Source organism: Pelodiscus sinensis, chromosome 1 (assembly GCF_052426305.1).
Source record: "Pelodiscus sinensis isolate ZL-2025 chromosome 1, ASM5242630v1, whole genome shotgun sequence".
Lineage (NCBI taxonomy): Eukaryota > Metazoa > Chordata > Testudines > Trionychidae > Pelodiscus > Pelodiscus sinensis.
Genome location: NC_143052.1, coordinates 200,065,139 through 200,085,870, shown reverse-complemented (window position 1 = coordinate 200,085,870; position 20,732 = coordinate 200,065,139). Strand labels below are relative to the sequence as shown.

Sequence of the window (20,732 nt, the reverse complement as noted above, 5' to 3'; positions counted from 1 at the left end):
AAAGGAAAATAGATAAACTTGAGTTTACATTGTTGATGCTGTTTTAACAACGATGGTGTCTTATTCTAATGACAGCTGCATGTATTGAAAGGTGAAATAATTGTTGTGTATAGTAGCTTGTACGTCAGTTTATGGAGTTTTACTTCAGACAGATCCCTTGTCTGATTCAACTGCAGCATTGTGTCCTAAATAAGAGGGTTTGGGGCGAAGGATGCTGTATGCATGCAAAAGACTCAAAGGGTGGCGCAGCTTGTGTGCACGCACTGTGCCAGCAGCCCCAGGAAACTGTTTCGCACTGAATTATTTCCACCCTGTTTCTAGCACCTGTGCCGGGGGGAGGGGGAGGCAGGGACTGGGCTGTTCTGCATTGGGGGGGGGCGGCCTGGTGCGGGGCGAAGTGGCGCGGAGGTGCCCAGCTTGTCTCCCGCTTTCACGCAGCACCACGCGCCAGAGATGCGGCGGGCAGGAGCCCTTCGCTGGGCCAGTGGCGCTCCCCGCCCCGCGGAGGCAGGGGGGGGAACGTCAGCGGCTGCGCCCGGCACCCACGCCTGCTCCTCGTCTCCCTCTTTCTCCAACCCGGAGGAGGAAACACTGACGTCATAATCCGGGCTCTCCGCGGCTGCGCTGTTCGCACAGCGGGTCACAATGGAACCCAAACGCGCCCAACTGACATGAAACGGTCGCGCAGCCGCCGCCGCCAGTGAGCGCGCCGCGCCGCGCCCCCACCTCCTCCGCTCCCTCCCCCCTTCCCTCCCCCGCCCGCGCCGCGAACCCCGCGCGCGCCCGCGCCCCTAGCCCCGCGCGCCCCGAGGGGGGCGGTGACAGCCGCCAGGCCTGCCCCGTTGCCGGGCTGAGTGACACACAGCAAAGGGGGAGGGGGGGTCACGCTGTTTGGGTGGCGGGGCCGCCGTCGCGTTGGGTCGGAGTCTGCGCCGCTGGCCCAGCGCTGCCGGAGCCGCCATATTGCCCAGGACGTAGCGAGACGCCAGCGCCGGGAGCGAGGAACCGGCCCCGCCGCCGTCTCTGGTCCCCTCCGCCCCGCGCACGTAGCGAGTGGCCAGTGCCCGACCCCTCCCCAGCCGAGCCCAGGCCCCGGTGAGAGGCGCGGGGAGCGTGTGCGCCCCTCCCAGTGTGTCTCGCTGAGCCCCGGACGGGGCGGAGCGCGCAGGCCCCGGCCAAGCCCCAGCTAGAGCCCCGGGCTGCCGGGCAGGAGCTGGTGACGCAGGAGAGACGCCCCGGTCCCGCTGCCGGAGTGAGCCAAGCGGCCAGGCCGCGATCCTAGCGCGGGCAGCTCCGCACAGCGCCGCGGGGCCCGGGGACTGGCCGCCCCCTCTGCCCGTCGGCTCCAGACCGAGTATGAGTCGCTGCCCTACTGGTTGCCTGGGATGAGACAGCCCCCGGCGGCGCATCGTCTGCAGCAGCACCCAGCGGGGGAGCGGGCCGCGGCGGCAGCGGGAGAAGAGAACACCGTGCGGGGGTGAGCATGGGCCGGGTAGGGGGAGCGGTTCCTGCTGCAGGCAGCGGGCGCGGGGAGGCGTGCAGGCTGAGTGGCCCGTGGCCCTGGGGGATGGGGCTCCCCGAGCAGAGCGGGGAGCCCGAGACCGCTGTGTGGTGGTGGCGAGGGGGAGGGGAAGTGGCGGCGCCGCCGCCGCCTCCTCCCCCGCAGCCCGCGGCGTGTGTCGGTGCATCGCTGTGTTTTGGAGCGTGAAGGAAAATGGCTGACGGCGTCTCATCCTCTCCCCGGCCTGTGCGAGGCTGTGAGGCGAGCTGGAGGAAGCGCTCCCAGCCTGGTGTCTCGGGGAGCATGCCCGCCGGGCGTCCCCTCCCTGGGCTGCTGGGAGAGAGGCTCCCCGCAGAGCTGCACCCGCTTTTATCTCTCTTGAGTCTCGTTTCACTTCACACCAAGCGCCATTACTGAGGTGGAGTGATTGGGAGCTGTGTAGGCCTGGGCTGCGCCTGGAAATAAGGCCCTGTTCAGACTCTTCTTCTAATCGGAGTGAAATCCGGCAGTACCGGTTCACTCCCACCCGTTCTAAGCGATATTAATATGCGTGCAGTAGAAGTGTGTCATTCCTATAACTCCAGCTGCTAATAAAACTATTTCTATGTGGAAAACACCCTTTCACTGTTAGGCCTTTTTCTCTTTAATATGCCCTGTTAGTTCTCCAAAATGACAACTTCCAGATCTTCCAGTTGTGTTTTTCCCCTTGTGTTAAAACTTTACTTTGAAACTGTAGTATTTGAGACAGGGCAGTTGGGAGAGAATTTGTAACATCTAGGCCATAACTTTTAAACAACACCAAATAATCTAGTAGCACCTTAAAGGAAGAGCAAAACACGTAGATGGCATCATGGTCTTTCGTGGGCACAACCCACTTCTTCAGATGACAGCCTGTCTGTCATCTGAAGAAGTGGGTTGAGCCCAGGAAAGCTCATGAAGCCATCTACGTGTTTTGCTCTTCCTTTAAGGTGCTACTAGACGATTTGGTATTAAGTTTTTCCTGGTACAGACTAACTTGGCTACCCCTCTTATTACTTTTAATTACAGTATAAAAGATTACTGAGGATAGGAACTGCCAGTCCACCCATGCCCACCTACCTACCTATTTACTGCGATTTTCTAACTACTATTTCACTTCACTTTGGGCATCATTGTCTGAGTACAGAGAGGATGTATATGGAAAATCCACATATTGCCAAATAAACTTGTTTCCAAGATGCCATATTTAATTTGACTATTGTTCAGGAATTAAGTTGCATATTGAATGATCCTGTAGCAAAATTAGTTATCAGTATAAAAATGTGAGTAATTCTACTTAGAATTTTGAAAGGACTCAAATTCTTTATACAAGTCAGGTGTGTATTATGGCTCTCTAAGGCTTGTTGATTTTGTTTGTACAAATTGTTTTAAATACCTGATCCTGCAGTTGGGTTCATTGTGGGCAGATCTTTGTACCTGAGCAAAGACCCATTGAAATGATTTTGGGAAGGTATAAGGTTTCCCATATGCACCTAATTGCACAATTAAGGCCTACTTTTTTTAAAATTAGCTAATTTATTTTTGACATACATTGCTAAATATGCAGGGAACAAGGTACAGTTTGAAGTATGCTGAGAACTGATATGTTTGTGATAATTTTTACTTACTATGGCAAACTGACTTACAGGTTTCTTTGTCATTGGTCCTTTTACTATGCTTTTGCTGGCTAAATTGTGCTGGGCTGTGGGACTGGTGGGAAGTATAAAGTGTTGGGTCTTTTCCTCATTGGGTCGTGGTATGTCTATCTTGAAAGTTTATGGGTAACAGATTAGTAGTTGTCTACACATTTCAAACTACTGGCTACATCCTGGAGCTCTTGGGGGTTGCTTATGATAAAATGCTGGGGATTCCTCCTCTAGTATTGAGGAACATGTAGAATGAAGCCATCTAGTTCAGCAAAATCTTAAACTTACTGTACATTGATCTTGAGTTTTTTGTTATACATGTAGTGGTGTTTATTTTCAAAGCAGTGGCATAATTGATTTTCTCAAACCAGAAGAACACAACAGTTTTCTTGGTCATACTTTTTAATGTTTCTGATAGTTCCTCAATTGCAGTATTTGGAACAGTAAAAGGCCAGATGCACTCAATGTCATGGATACTTAAAGATAGCTCTAAATGAAGACATACTCAGTATAATCTGGAATAGTGTTTCTCAACCTTTTTTTTTAATAAAGAACCCCTTAAAAAAAAAAAAGTACCCCCAGTACCTACAGTTTTCAGACACGCAATATTTTTTTCTATCATTGTAACACATTTGTTTAAACAACTTAATCGTAGCAGGATGGGTCATGAAGTTTTTGGGTGTCAAAAGTACAAAAATAATGAAGCGCTGTAAAACCTAAAACAAATTCAGTTTTCTCGAAATTTCAGTTGTGTTGATGTACCCCCCCAGACTTTTCTCTAGTACCCTTTAAGGTACTTGTACCACTGGTTGAGAAACACTGATCTAGAATGAACTGTAGTGGAATAATCTCAAACCTTTATTTGTGGGGAAAAAAAGAGCTAGTTAAAAACAAACCTGTGAGATGAACAACAAACTTCAACTTTTTCTTGTCCTTTGTTTTATCTTGCCTCTTAATGTAGTCTTTCAACAATATTTCCTTTGAGAAATCTCTGTCATCTTACTGTTTCCAGCCTGCTGCTTCATTTCTTGGTGAATTTACTATTCTGGTGATTTACTTCCTGTTGAACTGGCAGGAGGAGCTGTTCATTAGCTACCAATAAATAAGAGGAGTGGGAACAAACCATGGCTTTTCTCTACCGTGGCAGTTGAGTGACTTGTTGTGCACAGGTGTTTTAGTCTCCCTACTCCAAAAGATGAAAAGTTTTGATGGAGCAAGTGAGAATGTAAACAGTGTGGTGTCCTCTCCAGGAGTGCTCTCATATGAAACCCACTTGTAGTGCAAAAGTGCTGGCAGTGTTTAAACTGCTCGACTTGTAGTGACACAGCAGTGTCACTAACAGATGAGTAATATAGATAGAGGCCATGTGTGGCTTTTGCATCTTTAGAAAGCTACCACTTCTAGAAGTGTTTTGTTTCCTATATAGTGCATTTATATTTGAGGGTAACCCACGGTGTCAAGCAAACCCTGTTTTTATTCTGTACCATCTTGTCAGTTATGTATTGTATTGAAAATGCTGGAAAAAAATAAAATGGGGGGGGGGAGTAAGTAAATAGCTACTTAAGGAACTAGAAATGCTTACAGTAAAGAAACCACAATAGTGTTTTCGAGCAAGATAATCTAAATATGCATTTTATTTAGAGCTTTCCAAAATGTCAGGTAACTTGAGTGAAATTGAACAAGAATTTTGTTGATTGATAAAAATAACTTATTGGGAATATTTCTTTGAGTCACAGAAACCTTTTTGATTTTTTCCATATATTCAACTGTATTTAAAGTATTACAAACAGTGATGTAAAATCCTGTTTAATCAGTTAACCAGTTACATGTTATGTTTAACCAGTTAACCACTTAAACACAGACTGTAGGCAGGGGCTGTTCCTGCTAGGGTGAAACATCCTTGCATGTGGTGTGCCATGCTGGGCTCACCATAGGCAGGGGCTGCCCAGGCCATGCTGGAGTGTCCTTGCCTGTGGCACACCGGGCCAAGCCGGCATGCCTCTGCCTCCAGGATGCCACACCAGGTCTGCTGCAGGTGGGATCAGCTCCAGTCAGGCTGGAGTACTGCCTGTGAGGGCTGCTTTGGTCTCTGCTAGTTGATGGTAACCAGTAAGTATTGCTGGGTAAAGGTAATGCTTAATACATACTGGTTAACTGTTTACATCCACATCCTCAGGGCTCAACAATTTAGGTAATCTACTCGCCATGGGCGAGTAGATTATAGCCCGGCACGGCGCCATAGTGCGATCAGTGCATGCACAGTGTGCTGAACCGCATGGCTGGTGAGTGGGGCTCGCTGTGGCTTGGCAAGCCTTGCACATTACTTATTACAGATATTAGGATTTAACAGTTTGGATTTCAGGCAATATAGCTGCATTTTCAGAAAAAGCATTTGTTAGCTGCTAAATAGAATTAAAAATTGTAATAACACTTTGAAAACTTTTTTACCGATAAACAGATAAATCTAATATGAAATTAAATTACTTTCTTTAGTCTGTTAAGGCAATATGTTAAGGGAAAAAACAATGTTTTTATCCCTACTTGTATTTAAGAAGCATTTAAATTATGCTGAATCAGACCATTGGTCTGATCCAGTATCAGTTACCTGGTTTTGACTACTGTTAGTATCTCAGATGAAGGTGTTGAAATCAATGGGGGATAATGTGTACATGAGGAAAATTTCCTTCTAATCTCTAGAAGTTAGAGGTTATAAACATGAGGCTTCCAAAACTCTTGAGCGTTTACTCTTACTATCTAGGGTACTGTTAATATTCAAATACTTAGGTGAAAATTCTATCCACTATTCAAGAATCACTATTTTTCTGGGAACATCATGCTTTGGAAATACCTGTTGTTAACTAGGGATGTTAACTGGGTAACCGGTTAACTGGTAAGCATATGCCTTACTGGCATACTTTCCAGCTAACTGGTTAACTGGAGCCTCCCCTCCCCACAGTGGTCAAGCTAGTAGGGCCATAGCAGGACCAGAGCAGTAGCGGTGGGCGGGGAAGGAGCAGCTCCTGCAACTGGTGGTCAAGCAGTTAAACAACAGTTAAAACATTCCGAGCGGTTTTTACATCCCTATTCTTAACCATTAATTTGATTATTTGGCAAATCGTATTCCTTTTGTCATGTTTGTTTTTAAATTCAGGGGGCAAAGTTGTAGTTAAGGTGTATTATGTGAACTCAATTTAAATGGCTGACCTTTTGTAAAAATAATTGTATCATGTACCTATGATACTGGGTTGTAGATGTCCTTTGTATTTTCTAATATGTCATCTAACATAATGTAATATTGCGGACCTACTTAGTAAGCAGTTAGTGTTGCTACATACAATGTGCCTGACACACATCCATGCATAAGGAAAAGTTAAGCAATCTAAAGTATGTTTACAACTGCATTTGTGAGCAAGCATCCAAGCCTGGGTACAGAGACTGGTATTGATGGGGCTTGCACTAGTGCTCTAAAATTAGCTGTGTAGATGGGTCTTTGATATTGCAGCTTGGCCTGGAATTTGGGCTCTGAAACCCCCTTCACAAGGGAGCTTCAGAGACTCAGTTTCAGTGAGAGCTGCAACATCTACACAACTGTTTTTAGTGCCCTAGTACAAGCCTCACTAATGCAGGTCTGTGAACCCAAGCTAGGAGGCTTTCTCCCATATACAGTGTAAATTCTATCCACTATTCAAGAATCACTATTTTTATAGGAACATCATGCTTTGGAAATACGGGTGGGCAATAATGTTTGCTGGGAGGGCCACTCCAAGAATTTGAAAAGTGGTCAAGGGCCTCACTCTGTATCAATGGAGGTGGTGTGGGGTCTGGGATGGAGGTTGGGTGCAGACGGAACCTGCAGTAAGGGACTGGGGTGCAGGAGAGGGTGTAGGGTCTGGGAAGGGGTTTGGGTGAAGCAGGCAGTTGTGCCCTGGGCAAGGGGACTAGGGTACAGGAAGGGAGTGGAGGGGTTTGGGTTGTGACTTAGGATAGGAGGGGGCTGTGACTTGGGGTAGGGGATTGGAGTGCAGGATCTTGGAGGGGATATGGAGGCAGAGGGGGGCAGAGGGTTTGAGTTATGGGGGGTAGAGAGGGAAAGGGTTGGGGTGCCAGAGATAGGCTCTGCCTGGGAGACTTTCCTACTTTACTCCTAGCCAGCAGCCTTCCCAAGCAGTCTCCCTGCCTGTCCTGCCCCCACACTGGCTTCAGGGGCCATGTGGTTTCTGCGCCTGAGGGGACAGTGCTTCCCATGATTCCTGTTGGGAACAGGTAGATCCCATTGGCCAGAAACTGGCCAATGGCATTGTGCTGGGTGCAGGAGCAGTGCGCAAACCTTTTTCCTCCTTCCCATAAGCTCAAAGGTGTTCAAATAGCCCCACAATGGCCCTATTTCTCAGCAGCGTTCAGGGGGAGGCTGGAAGTCTGCGGGCCAGATTTCTCCCATGATGGGTATTTTGCCCAGGCCTGGTGTAGACATATCCTGGCGGTACACACCTACTAGTCCTTCACCTGCAAACACAGTACCTTACTATTACCTCAGCTACTGTATACCACAGACCATACATCACAGCTGTAACTTTGTCCTCTTTTTGCAAAAAAACATTTATCAGATAATACCCAATATGTACTAGTTGCAAATGTCTAGTGTAGTAGTTTGGGTTGGGGGAGAGTATTTTTATAAAAAACTTGTATGCAAAAGGATAGCTAAAAGGGTGTTGGAAAGCTGCAATTCTTTGGTGGCAGTGCTAAGACTGTGATATGTAGTGGTATAAAGTGTGTGCTTGTGGATGCTGATAACATTATGTGATTTGAATTGTTAGATGACCAGTTTAAGGCAGGGATGGGGAATCTGCAGCATGCTGCTGAATCTGGCCCACAGTCAGGCTGGGACTTCCCCTCGCAAGAGAGAGAGCTGGGTCTTGCACTTCTCCTGAAGGAAGTCTCCAAGTCTTGGCGCCCTCCTGTGGGGCTGGAGCATGAGCACCCGGCTTGCCCCGCTGCCGAGGAAATCCACGAGCCTAGCTGGCTCTCCTTAGGATAGAGCTAGCTTTATTACTAGCCTCACTGCTTGGCATTTCACTGAATTTTGGGTTTGTTTGGTTTTTGTTTGCTTGTTGGAACCAATGTCAGTGAGTGCCCTGACAGATTTTTTTCCCCTGTGGTTCAGTGGCTCTTGACTGAAAAAATGTTCCCCATCCTGGGTTTAAAGATGAAAGTCTTGTGGGTTTTTCAGTTACTAAAAAATACCACCAGACTTCTCATAGTTTAATTAAAAAAAATTCTTCAATGGATATGGTGATATTTGAACAAACCTGAACTTTGATGTAATATTGTCATAATGGGTGTAACTGTCTTTTTAAAACTGATCTTTTTTACCATCTTGTGAATGCAATTAAAAAAAGGATTCCAACTATGCTTTAATATAGAAGGTTTTAATTTGGGTGGCATAATTTTATTTTAACTAGGTCCTTTTGATGCAGTTGTTTTTTAGTGTAGACAGGGTTTCCGCGTTAGTTTGTCTAAATTTTGCCCTCTTACAACTTTGCTTGTGAAAACCCTGGGAGACTTCAGATATTCCCCCCTTCACTGCATGTTTACATCATGCTTTTCCTGCAAATAGGATAAATTTGGCTTAGTGGCATGCTGCGTAATTTGTCAGGTTGTACATCAGTGAAGGTACAGGACAGCTCTGGTATGAGCATCTGATAAAGAGGGGAGAAGGGAAAATAAAAAAATCTAAAATGACAGTGTTTCAAATATTTTTTTAAAGGTAGTTGAATAACGCACCCAGTTCCTGATAGATTTTTCATTGACAACTTCACTAGTATTTCTTCTTTGTACAAAATAATGTTGCTGCCATTGCATTTCAGAAAGTTCAATTTTGAGCTGTTGGGTAGGACTTGCTATCTTGTCTTATGTTATGGTTATAGACACAAATGTTTCTATTCCTACTATGATCCCAGAATATTGATGGAATAAAACACAGATTTTACCTTTACATTTTACTTATTTTAGTTTTTTTAAAGAGAAAAATAGGTTTGGGATTCCCCCATAGGTGTAGTTTGGCTTCTATTTTTTGGGGAGGGGGGCAGGGCTAGTGGGGCTCAAGCCCTCTCTGCATGGTGGGGTCCAGTGGCGGAGTGCCAGCTCTTCAGCCCTTGAAGCCTGTTGGGAGAATTCAACTAAAAATGGTAGCTGAAACATGCGGAGTTTAACTGAAAGCTTGAAAAAAGCTAAGGGGGCAAGCAGAGGAATAACTCAGCTGGTATGGAGTAGCTAGTGGCTGAGTGCAGGCAGGGGGTATTAAGGGTTGACTACTGGGAGGTTTCCCCTGCAGTCCTTGTGCATGGTGGAGAGGAGAGGGGCAAGGGGGATCTGCTAGCCATGGAGTTGAATCTCCCTACCTGGGTAGCTCTTACTGGCTACCTCTACAGGTGCAAAGGCAGCTGGGAAATGAGGAGCATCTTCAGTCTGTAGCATGGGAAGGAGACAAGAGAATGCTGCCACTACACGAGCCAGAGTAACAGCTGCCCTGCACTGCCTGGCTTCAGCTTCCAGCCTCTGACCTGGGCAAGGAGAGGATATGTGTGTGTGGAGCTGCATCTGGGATTGCTGTCGTGCTACAGTTTGAGGTGGGAGAGGTTTGAAATGCCTTCCATATTTCCAACTGACCTGGGATAGGACTTCTGCTTCACAAGGAGCAATGGAGCTCTGGGATTCAGCCCTGAACCTTCCAACTTCATCCAGGCTTCAGCCCCAGGGGAAGTTGTGGGGGTTGGAATTAGAGACTCTTATTTCTGCACTACTGCCTACAGAGTTAGGATCTAAGCCAGCAGCTGCCACTTTCTGGGTGCTCCATGCTAAAAGCAGCACTATAGAAGTAAGAGCTACATGGGTATGGTATTGCCATCCTTACTTCTACACTGCTGCTGGTGGGGTGTGCCTTCTGAGATGGGCAACAAGCCAGCATTACAACTGCTGCTCTCTAGTTGCATGTAGAAGTGTGGATGGCAATACTGGGAACCTCCTAAAATAACATTATGATTCCCCACAACTCCTTTTTGGGTCAGGACCCCCAATATGAGAAACACTGGTTTTTCCCAGTGAAATCTGTATAGTGTAAGGTAGAAGCATACGAAAGGTCAGATTTCACGGTCTGTGACGCATTTTGCATGGTTGTGAAGTTAGTAGGGCCCTACTTAGGGCCTGGTGTAATCCAGTAACTAGTTTGAGGGTGGAGACCCTTTGGTGATTTGTCATATCCTATCCACACGGGTGAGGGGTGGGTCCTGCCCAGCAAACAACACCCTGCAGTGGTGGCTCCTGTGCTATGTGGCTGGTTGAATTGGGTGTGACACTCTGTTCTGGGTGTTGCAATGTTGCTCAGATTTGGCTCTGCCCACCTGACTGGATCAGTTTTGTATACGTGGAGTTAGGACGTGGCTCATGAGTTTGCAGTGCCACTTGCTCAAATGTGGACTACTTACTAGACTTCAATCATCATGGTGGGTAGGACAGAGCTCTGTGAGATCACAGTGTTTCAGTGCCTGGGCAAAGAAGCAAGCCTGGATAGCCTCGTGGGACCGGAGCCACAGATGCTGCTGCAAAATGTTCTGGGTACCCAATTTGGGTCTTGACACTTGTGTTGAAAATCCCTGTTCTAGGTAACTATCAAACAGCAGAAGCAGCCATTGTTGGGGTGAGGGGAGGGAGAAGGAAACAATTATGCTAATTTAACTTGCAGGTTCTTTAGGACTACGTAGATTATCTAGAAATAAGATCCCTCTCTTATCCAAAACAGAATTTTTGTGATGGGTTTCCCTCAACAATGTGGCAGAGTATAGAAGTGCTAGAGCTGCTGTTTGGAGTCTAGGTTATTGATCAATTTGAACTAGAAATTAAACCTCTTACAAATATGTGGAGGGCAAGCCTCTCAAAAAAAATTTATTGGTTTTCCATAATAGCAGTGTAAATTACACAGTGACAAATGTTACTGTTAAAAGATACTGATCTCTCAGTTAGGGATGTAAAATCCTGGTTAATCAGTTAACCAGTTTAAACCTTAGGTTTAACCAGCTAAGTAATTGTGTGGGGTCCTGCTCCCAACCCCTGTTCAGGGCTGCTGCTACCCCCCTGGGTATGGGGGGGCTGGCAGCAGGAGCCAACAGCCCCACCCACATGGAGGGCAGCTTTTCCCATCAGCCTCCGCCCTGCGTGCAAGGCTTCTGCTCATGGCCCCCCCCGCATATAAGGCTCCTGGCTGCTGTTGCCTGCCCAGCTGTGTGGGGGGCTGGTAGTAGGAGATAGCAGCCCCGTGTGTGGTGGGGGGGGTTGTCTCCTTTGCTCAGCCACTCCCTCACATAGGGGGGCGCTCCCGGCCCTTCCTATGTGAAGGGCGATGGGCTTCTGCTCCTGGACCCCTCCTTCTCTTCTCCAGGCTCCCAACTCCTGCAGACTGGAGTAGCCTTCTGCCTGCGGTGAACTGCTCCTGAGTACCAGTTAATTGGTACCTGGTAAGCATCCCTTGGTAAGGATGATGCTTACTGGTAGGGATGTAAAAAATTTATTATTTGGCTAATTGAATAGTCGATGCAATTTGCATCAACTGTTCTATTAGTTGATAAGGGCACTTCCCCCTTTGAATTGAACACTTCAAAGGTAAAAGCACTGTGAGGAGCACAGGGCCAGTGGGGGACTCAAGCAGTCCCCTGCTGGACCTGTGCTCCCTGTGGCGTTTCAGAGTAGTAGAGCCTCATGGAAACACTGAGGGGAGCCTGGTGTCAGGCTCTTCTTGGCATTTCAAAGTGGCAGTGCTGCATGGATCTTGGGGTCAGCGGGGGAGTCCCTGGGATCCTTGTGACGCTGCTGCTTTGAAATGCCACGTACAGTCTGGGCCAGATGGGGACTCCCAGCTGGCCTTAGGCTGCACGCGGCATTTCAAAGCAGCAGCGCCACATGGAGCTCAGGGTCTAGGGTCTGGTCCCAGGCTCCACGTGGCGCTGCTGCTTTAAAGCAGCCCCTCTTCTCCTCTTCCCCCCTCCCCCTCCCGCCCCATATCATACCCTCCCTCTAGTGGTTGCAAACTGCCTGGCTGGTAGATACACTCTCACAGCATGAGCACTTCTACCAACCAGGCAGTTTGCAGCTATGGACTGATACACCTAATAATAATAATAATAATAAAACTTACCAAATTAGAAAATACCAGACATATTTTATGTCCAGTATTTTCTCAATTTGTTTCCCAGACAGAACCCTCAAATACCGGACTGTCCGGTACAAAACTGGATATGTGGCAACCCTACCTCTCCTTGCATCCTCCCTCCTAGCCAGATACCCTACTCCCAATCTGCTCCTGGTCTCACCTCCTGCAGTGCCCATGTAGTGCCAGATCTTCCAAGCCCTGGCCCAGGCTGGGCGGAGGACTCAGCCTGGTGAAACACTGAAAATTTATTCGAAAATTTAATTCTTTTTTTATATGCGATTATGTTTTTGGGCTGCGAAAAACAGTACTAAAAAAAAGCGTTTCAACTAAAGTAAAAAGTTTGTGAAACTGGTCTAGCCAGCTTTCTATTAATCTTACAGTCCATTTATCCAATCCATATTCCCTTAACTTGCTGGCAAGAATATTGTGGGTGACGGTATCAAAAGCTTTGTTAAAGCTGGCACTGGGGGCTTTGGGAGGACCAGAAACAACTTATTTGAATATTCATCATTTGCTTAATGAATATGCAAATGAATGTTACTGGTCCTCCAAAAGCTTGTGAATGGATTTACTGGTCACCGTGTCAAAGTTTGGGAACCCCTGTTCTTGGGTAATCCCAGTGTTTGCTTTTGCTGTTGCTTACAACTTCCCCCATAAGGGCAAGTTTCCTTGCTACCTAGAGATAGCTGAAAGGTAGTACTGAAAATGACCAAAAACTTGTTAATTTCACTCCATTGCTCCTAAGTAGTGAATATTTAAAGACACTGCATTGGTTCATCTTCATATGTAAAAATCCTCCAAATGTTAACTGGAGTGGGGACTTAATTTTTAAAACTTGGAAAGTTAGATTTCATAGGTTCACTAGGTAAAACTTCTCCTTGAGTTCAGTGAAATTTGCCAAGAACCTCTAAAAATCAGGCTAATATGAGCTGAATACTGCTTTGTCAAGTGAATAGTCAGAAATGGGTCCCAACTTCTTCCTACTATGCCCTTTTACTTTAGGATAACTGCAACTATTGAGTATCAGAGGGGTAGCCGTGTTAGTCTGAATCTGCAAAAGCGACGAGGAGTTAGTCTATAAGGTGCCACAGGACTCCTCGTCACTTTTGCAACTATTGAAATATTCGAGAATGCAACAGTTCTCAATTGTTTAAATTTTAAATGAAAATTGCTGATCGGAAATCTTCCTCGGTCTACCTCTTCTGTTTAGTTTAATCCGGCAGAATGGGGCAGCAGCCACCTCCCTGGATGCAGGGCTGTAGATGGGAGCCGGTATATATGGGGATCTGTCTGCCACCCTATGTTGCTGACTTTGAGAGAGAGTCTGGAGTACAGGGTGGTAGCCAGCTCCTGGGAGTGGGACTGGCAGCCGAGAGTGCACTGGCTGGTGCCCTGCTCCCAGGGAGCCCGCATGTAACAGCTCACATTTTTAGCGAATACATGGTTATAATAACTGTTTGGTTTTTTAAAAAATATCCCTAGTCTGGTAACAGAACAGTTTGAACTAATATCTAATTCAAAGCAATATTCATTCAGGAAATTTTGTGTTCCCTGTTAATATTGGTGTTTTGGCTTTTATTTTTAAATTGTCACATTTTATTTGAGAACTTTAAGTCCTTCAGTTTTTTGGGTGTAAATTTTGTGGTGAAATTCATATATATAAATTTGTTGTTTGTTTTTAATTTTGACTCAAGTCAAAAATTGTTACTTGGAAATTGAGACTGTCAGTATTTTCTAAGAGGAAATAACACTACCTAATACATATACTACGGATGTTAGAAATTGTTTACTTAAATAATGGTGTAACCACACTAATTCTTAGCAGTTACACGATTGTTTGATGACTGCGGGGGGTGGGGCTGGCAGCCAGTGGGGTCCCAGCTCCACTGCTGGGGAGCCCTCTGCCAGACAGAGGCTGTTGTAGGTGGGGGCACTCTGTGTGGGGAGCTTTTAAACTAGTGTGGTACAGGAGGAGTTGAGGGTGCAAGGTCTGAATGGAAGGTAGGGTGCAAAAGCAGGCTGGGGGCAGTCTGTCTGGGGGGAGGGTGCAGGAGCAGGGTGCTTGTAAGTGTCTGTTCAGGGGTGAAGGAGTGGGCTGGGGTTTGGGGTCTTGGAGGGAGAGGGTTTGCGAGGTGCTGGGGGTGCAGGGGCTGGGCATGAGGGTCTGGGGGGGCACTTATTTGTTTTTGTGCTGCACACAAGCACTGGAGGCTTTCCCCACTGGTATTGGAGCAGTAGGGAAAGTCTCCAGGAAGTATGTCAGTGCATTGCTGTTCCCCTGGGTGGGTGGGGGTGGGGGGGAGGAGGAGGAGGAGAATGGCAGCATGCAGCCATTTTTGCACTCTGTTTCTGGCTACCTTGTGGCTTTCTGCCCCTCCCCCGCCGCCCCCCTCTCCGGAAGCTGATCCTGGTTCTCTAATCTTTCAGGGGGCCGTGAGAGTGTAGTGCCTGCATGGGCTCCATGCTGCAGGGAGAGGAAGGGGGGCTGGGCTCGAGCTTCAAAAGAGTAATACCTGGCTCACTAGTGAGCCATATTTAGCTCGTGATCCATAGGTTGCCGACCCCTGCAGGTCTAGTAAAAACCCACGAAATCAAATGCTGAGGGTACCCTCATTGCCTGCGGTACTCCTCGTGAGTAAAGGAAGTCAACAAAAGCATTTTCTTCCTTCAACCTTCTGCTGCCCCCAAAAAAATCGATGCAAAGTTCATTGAGTCCAGCTACGGAATTCACGTAGATGCAGTTATATATCTTGCATTGATTTTTCTCTTCCAGTGTAGACTTGGCTTCAGTCTTTCTCTAATAAGAGTTAGTGTAAACCTTTTGGGGCTGCCAGGCACCCAGGGGCGGGGCCGCACACACACCGGGCGCCCGGCGCCTGGGGCACAAGAATGGCTTGGGCTGGCCCTGGTCACTCGGCGGGAGCACATAAATGCCCTGCGGGCACCGCGTTGGGGACCACTGGTGTAAACTGTTTCTAAACTTCAGGTTTGCTCATCAAGACTGCGTAACTTGGTGCTGAACTTTAGGGATATTTTCTCTATGAAGATACTTGCTCTTTATACACATAGTCTCATATAGTGATTCTAAACCTTATTGCTGCTTGCTGCCCTACCAGAACACAGCTGTGGCCCATGTAACACCTTTAGGGCCATATGGGTAGCATATATATTGTATAGATTCAGCCCACATAACATACACAGTGTTGCATATGGGACCCATTGTGGTAAATAGGTTGAGAACCAGTCTGATTTTACAGTTTCTGCTTATTTATGAGTCTTCCAAAAAAGATAATGGGAGTCCTGTTACTTCATAGGTACTCAAACTTTTATATTGGTGAACTTTCACACAGCAAACCTTTGTGTCCTCCTTTATACATTAAAAACATTTTTTTTATATTAAAAATTTACAAATGCTGGTGGTGAAGTGGGATTTGAGAGTGGATGCTGAAAGCTTGTGACTCCCACATCATAACCTTGCAACCCCCAGTTTGATTTTGAAAACTGGCATAACAGATATAGAAAAATTTTATAGCTGGTTTTGTTTTCTTTTGCAAATCCTGGAAGTAACTTTATTTCTAGATGCCTATAAAACCAGATTACTTTCTAATATAATCAGATCTAAAATGAGTAATTATTCTAAGTTTAAGTTCAGTGACTAGAAAACAATTTAATTCTATAAGGGTTTGCTAGAATCGCAGTCACGTCTTTCATTTGAGAGACAAAGTGAATCAGGTAGTGTCTTTTATTAGACCAACATCTTGTGGTAAGAGAGAGGGAGATTTTGAGCTATACAGGGCTATAGGTCTGAGAAACTTTTTGAAAACATGATCTTATAATGGAAACTGAATAAATCACAGCTAAATAGATTTTTTTTATATTTTCCCTTGCTAAGTTTGAGTTTCTCTTCTTCCCTTTGGTCCATTATATTTTTTCTCCTTTTTCTGTCCCAGAATTTTTTAAATTTAATCTGTACTCATCAGAGTCTTCGTTTTGTGCATCTTTTTACCACATTTTAGCTGGAATCTTCCTTTGCTCTGATTTTCTTGCTTTACTTAGCCTTGTATTTTCCTGTTAGTTCTGTTCTGGCTTTTCTCCTTATGCCTTGGCTGAATTAGGTGCAGTACTTGGTTTACAATGGTGGTAGTCCCACACTGGAAAGAGGCCCCTTATGGACTCAAACTCGTCCATGCTGCCAGATCTGGGGGTAATCCGTCACTCAGGCCTTGCAGTGCGAGTGACTTGTGTTTAGGGGGCTTTCCACCCAGCAGCTGGGCTCCATGATGAGGGCTGGGCAGGGATGCTTTCTGTGAGGCCACTGAGCATGACTGGACTGTGTTGGCTCTCAGGGATCACATCCAAGGAGTCTGCATTGTTCCCCGGTGCAGCTCTAGGTCTGAGATGTCTCTGCTAGCTCCCATCAGTGGGGCCCCACCTGCTTCCATTGAACAACTTTAGATAGTATAGAGACCACTTGTGGGGAAGAGAAGGGAGCATAGGGAACTCTGGGTCCTGAGGGAGCCCAGCCTGGGCAGGTCCCACTTCTGATGTGGCCTGGCAGATAGCATCGTTCCTGAGGGGCTTGAGTAGGGATGTTAAGCATGTAATTCGGTAATAGCGTAGCCCACAGAAAATTGTGTCAGTTACATGATTAACTGATAAGCGGTTCTGCATTTAAAGGAGCTTGAGAGCGGGCAGTCATGTTGGCTCTGTCCTGGCTTGTGCTTGGTCCTGGAAGCTACCTGCGTTGTAGCTCTGCATTTAAAAGCGCTTGGGAGCTTGCCAGCAGGACATAAATGCAGAAGCAATAGCAGTGATAGCTGGTAGGACCCAGTGAAAGCAGGAACTGAGCCAGAGTGCCTACCTACCAGCTCTCAAGCTCTTTTAATGCAGAGCAAGGGGGAGGAGAGTGTGTTGTGTGTAGCTGGTAGAGTTAACAGATAAGTATCCTCTTGTCGGTTAATCATTTAACTGGTTACACTGTTACAACCCTAGGCTTGAGTGATCCCCACCGCTGGCTGCACTGCTGGCTCAGTCAGTCAGGTTCAACTCCCATCAGGGCCTGCAGGAGTGGGCCCCTGGAGAGTGTGTTGGGGTGGAAGCTGGGCAGTGAGAGGCAGTAGTGCATGGGAGGTAGGGGGATGGAGGGCTATTGGCAGTAGGGTACTTTGTATATTCTAATATAGGATAGTTGACATAGGAGGTCTGTGTGGTGGGATGCTGGGTAGTGGGAATTCTTTGTGTGTTTTGGGGTGATGGTCATGGGGGGGTCTGGGCAGAGTGCTAGGCAGCAGTGGCATTGTGCAGGGTGTGGTGTGGTTCTTGTGGTGTATTTGCGAGGGGCTCTGGGCAGGTGACACAGGTCTGTTGGGGTCTCAGTGGAGGAGCATTGGGCATATGGGTTGGAGGAGGCTGTGTGGCATGGCATGGGCCCATCCCCAAGGGGCATGCTGGCAGCATAATTCTGGGAGGGCAAGTGTGTGTCTGATCATGGCCAGTTTGTAAACTATGTCCTTGAGCTGGATTGGATGGAGTAGGGCCTCCCCTGGTGTTCTGTGCCCGATTGTCTGCAGTCAGTCTCCTCTGTGCCCTGGTCTATTGCCTCCAGAGGGGCCCACGTATATTTTTGTCACCAGAACTGCAGAAGGTAATATGACCCTGGCTAGGTGTTTGATTAGGCAGATGCTCTTGGAAAATAAATGCCATATTTAAAAAATTCCTGCCCTGGCGAGGCTAACTAGATGGAATTTTGAATCTTTCTGTGCATTATTGGATTTCAAGTCTAATAATTTTTATTTCAGGACTACTGCTTTCCTCTCAGGTACCAGTCTGCTCCTATGTTTGGTAATTCTGCCTGAATAGTTGCGACTGAGTTTATTTTTAATGTAAAAGTGGAATTTGGGCTATACTGATTTTTGTCATCTGTAGTGTATTTAATAAATAAGACCTGGTTTTTAATGCCAATATTTTAAAAGTTAGATTTCTTAGCCAAGGGAACTGAAAACCTCAGTTTTCTTGTCACTTACCCATTCATTTTCCACCCAATGTTCCCTTCCCAGCTTATCAGCTGTTCACTGTTGATCACTGAAGTTTCATGGGAATAAAGTACTGTGGAGAATTGGTGATGCAATGAAACCTGGGAACTAGATGCATTTTTTAAAATAGACTAGTTTGGTTCCTACTGTAAATATTAGTTTAAGTTGGAGGACTACATACAAAAATTACATTAAAAGAACATTAAGATTGCAGCATCACACACTCTTATTAGGAAATAACAGAATTAGGATAGCTCATGCACCTTTAATTAATTATAATTGTCTATTTTAACCAATCACATCTTTTTCCCCAGGATCTCTTTCTCATTGACTGCATGGGATAGATTCGGCTTGCTGAAAAGGATAGCTTTTCGATGTTTTATTACCCTCGTAATTGTGTGGTCCTATCTCATTATTTATTTTACACCATCTAAATCAGGGGTGGGGATCCTCAGGCCCGGGGGCTGGACATGGCCCTTGGCTTGCCTGGATCCGGCCCTTGAGACTCAGGGCCCCCCCGCATTGGTGAGCCTGTGCTGGCACTTCAGCCCCTCCTGTTGCCCCATCATGGGTCTGGAACACACAAAATATACTAGGTTGAGCCCCTGTAGGCTCTGGTGTGCATCAGGAATGTAGGAATTGTCTTTCTCTTCTTCAGTTGGGCACCACGTTGGTGAGGGGTGTTTGTGTATGGCCCTTGATTGATTTTTTTCTGTGGGTCAGTGGCCCCCAGTCTGAAAAAGGTTCCCCACCCTGATCTAAATTCTGCTTTGAATATAGTAGTATTAATTTCCTTGTGGTTTTTCTATAATGTTCATTACCGTTGTATCTGAGTACATGAGAAACATTGATATAATAATCTTTTGCAACACTTTTGTGAGTAAGGTAATTGATTATTCCTGTTTTACAGATGAGGAACTGAGGCAGTGAGATTAAGATCAAAAGGATCTGCCATCTTTGGGTTTCCAATTTGAGATTCCTCCAGCCTGATTGTTGGTTACTTAGCATAGGTATAGCTCTTCATAAGTTTAAAGGGCAGCTTCAGAGGCAATTGTGCTTGCTCATCATTTCTGCAAATTAGGCCCCAGGTGCCTCTTCAGAACAGTCAAGATCAACACCATACAGCAGATAGAAGCAGCAGCAAATGACAGAGGAATTGAAGAGACAAGTTTTTACCCTGTGCATCATAGATGTGAGAAGGATATAAGTTCAGCAGCTAGAAAACGAGAAGACTAGTGGCTGTCTTGGAAAGGTTGGATTTAAGTGACTTACCCAGTGTCACATAGCAACAGAGGCAGGGTTAGAATCTAGTTCTCCAAGATGGCATTCCACTGTCTTGTAGTTAAGCTCATTCATTGTGTTGTTTAATTTTCCTGCCTTATTTGCAAAACACCTTCAGGCTTCTGACACATTTTCTGCAGGTCTCCTGCATTACTCAACCTTATTCTTTGTAAAACCATAATTGATTATGTTAGTGCTATCTGTCTTGCATGCTAAATAAGTCAGGAGAATTGAGGAAATAAGCACACGAATAAAGATGTATATCCATAAGGTATACTTTCTGGGTGCTGAGTTAAGGTGGCCCATGCAACCATAATTCTGTAATTTCCTAAGTTGAGTGTTTCACTTTGCAATATTAACGTTTTTAATGTAGTTCTTCTATGTAATTTCTTAAATTAAAAAAAACAAAAATCAGAAACTCCATGATGTGGAACCACATTGACTTCATAGATTATCAATAGGATTGCGGCATTTAGAGCCATGGCACAGACCTTATGCAAACAGTTACTGATAGCAATAGTAGGCCATTATCCTTGAGGTGAACCATCCAGTAGAGGAGGAGGAGACACTAACTTGAACAGCTCTTGCTAAAAAGTAGAAGAATGATGAGTCAGAAAGGGGAATGGGAGTAGTTGACTAGTCGACTACTGTTTTACGTCCCTACTCCAAGCTTCTTCTGAGCATGTGAAAACAATTTTCAGACGTTTATTATGTAGTCAAATTTGGGTGGATTCTTACTGGAACAGCAAAAGGTGTTCAAATCCCGTGGTCCAGAAGTCCTTGCTCCAGGGCAAGGATGGGCAACAATTTTCACTGTGGGGAGGGGAACATCATGAGTTCTGGTCATGGATCAACTCCATTCTCCCATGGAAGGAGTGGAGCCTTGGACAGAAGGGGTGAGGCTGGGAGTTAAGTAGAGAGGCAGAACGTGTGCGTGACAGAGAAAACTTTGTGATACAGACAGACTTAGTGTGACACAGATTGTGCGGCAGTGTGTATGTGACAGACACAGCGTGATAGAGACTGGGGCTGTGTAACAGACTCTGTGTGTGCGT

At 46.1% G+C, this 20,732-nt stretch overlaps 1 protein-coding gene across 5 annotated transcripts in view; it reads left to right on the top strand.

The window, feature by feature from the left end:
- Positions 1-710: 710 nt before the first annotated feature.
- The window catches only part of USP9X (ubiquitin specific peptidase 9 X-linked), a 292,101-nt gene continuing 272,079 nt past the window's right edge, over positions 711-20,732 (top strand). For 3 of the 5 annotated variants that reach the window (XM_089774470.1, XM_089774474.1, XM_089774477.1), the window contains exon 1: positions 711-1,477. The gene's annotated coding sequence lies outside the window, so the exon portion shown is untranslated. The remainder of the gene's footprint in view (positions 1,478-20,732) is intronic. The other 2 variants (XM_075913065.2, XM_014578958.4) reach the window with 1 other exon arrangement.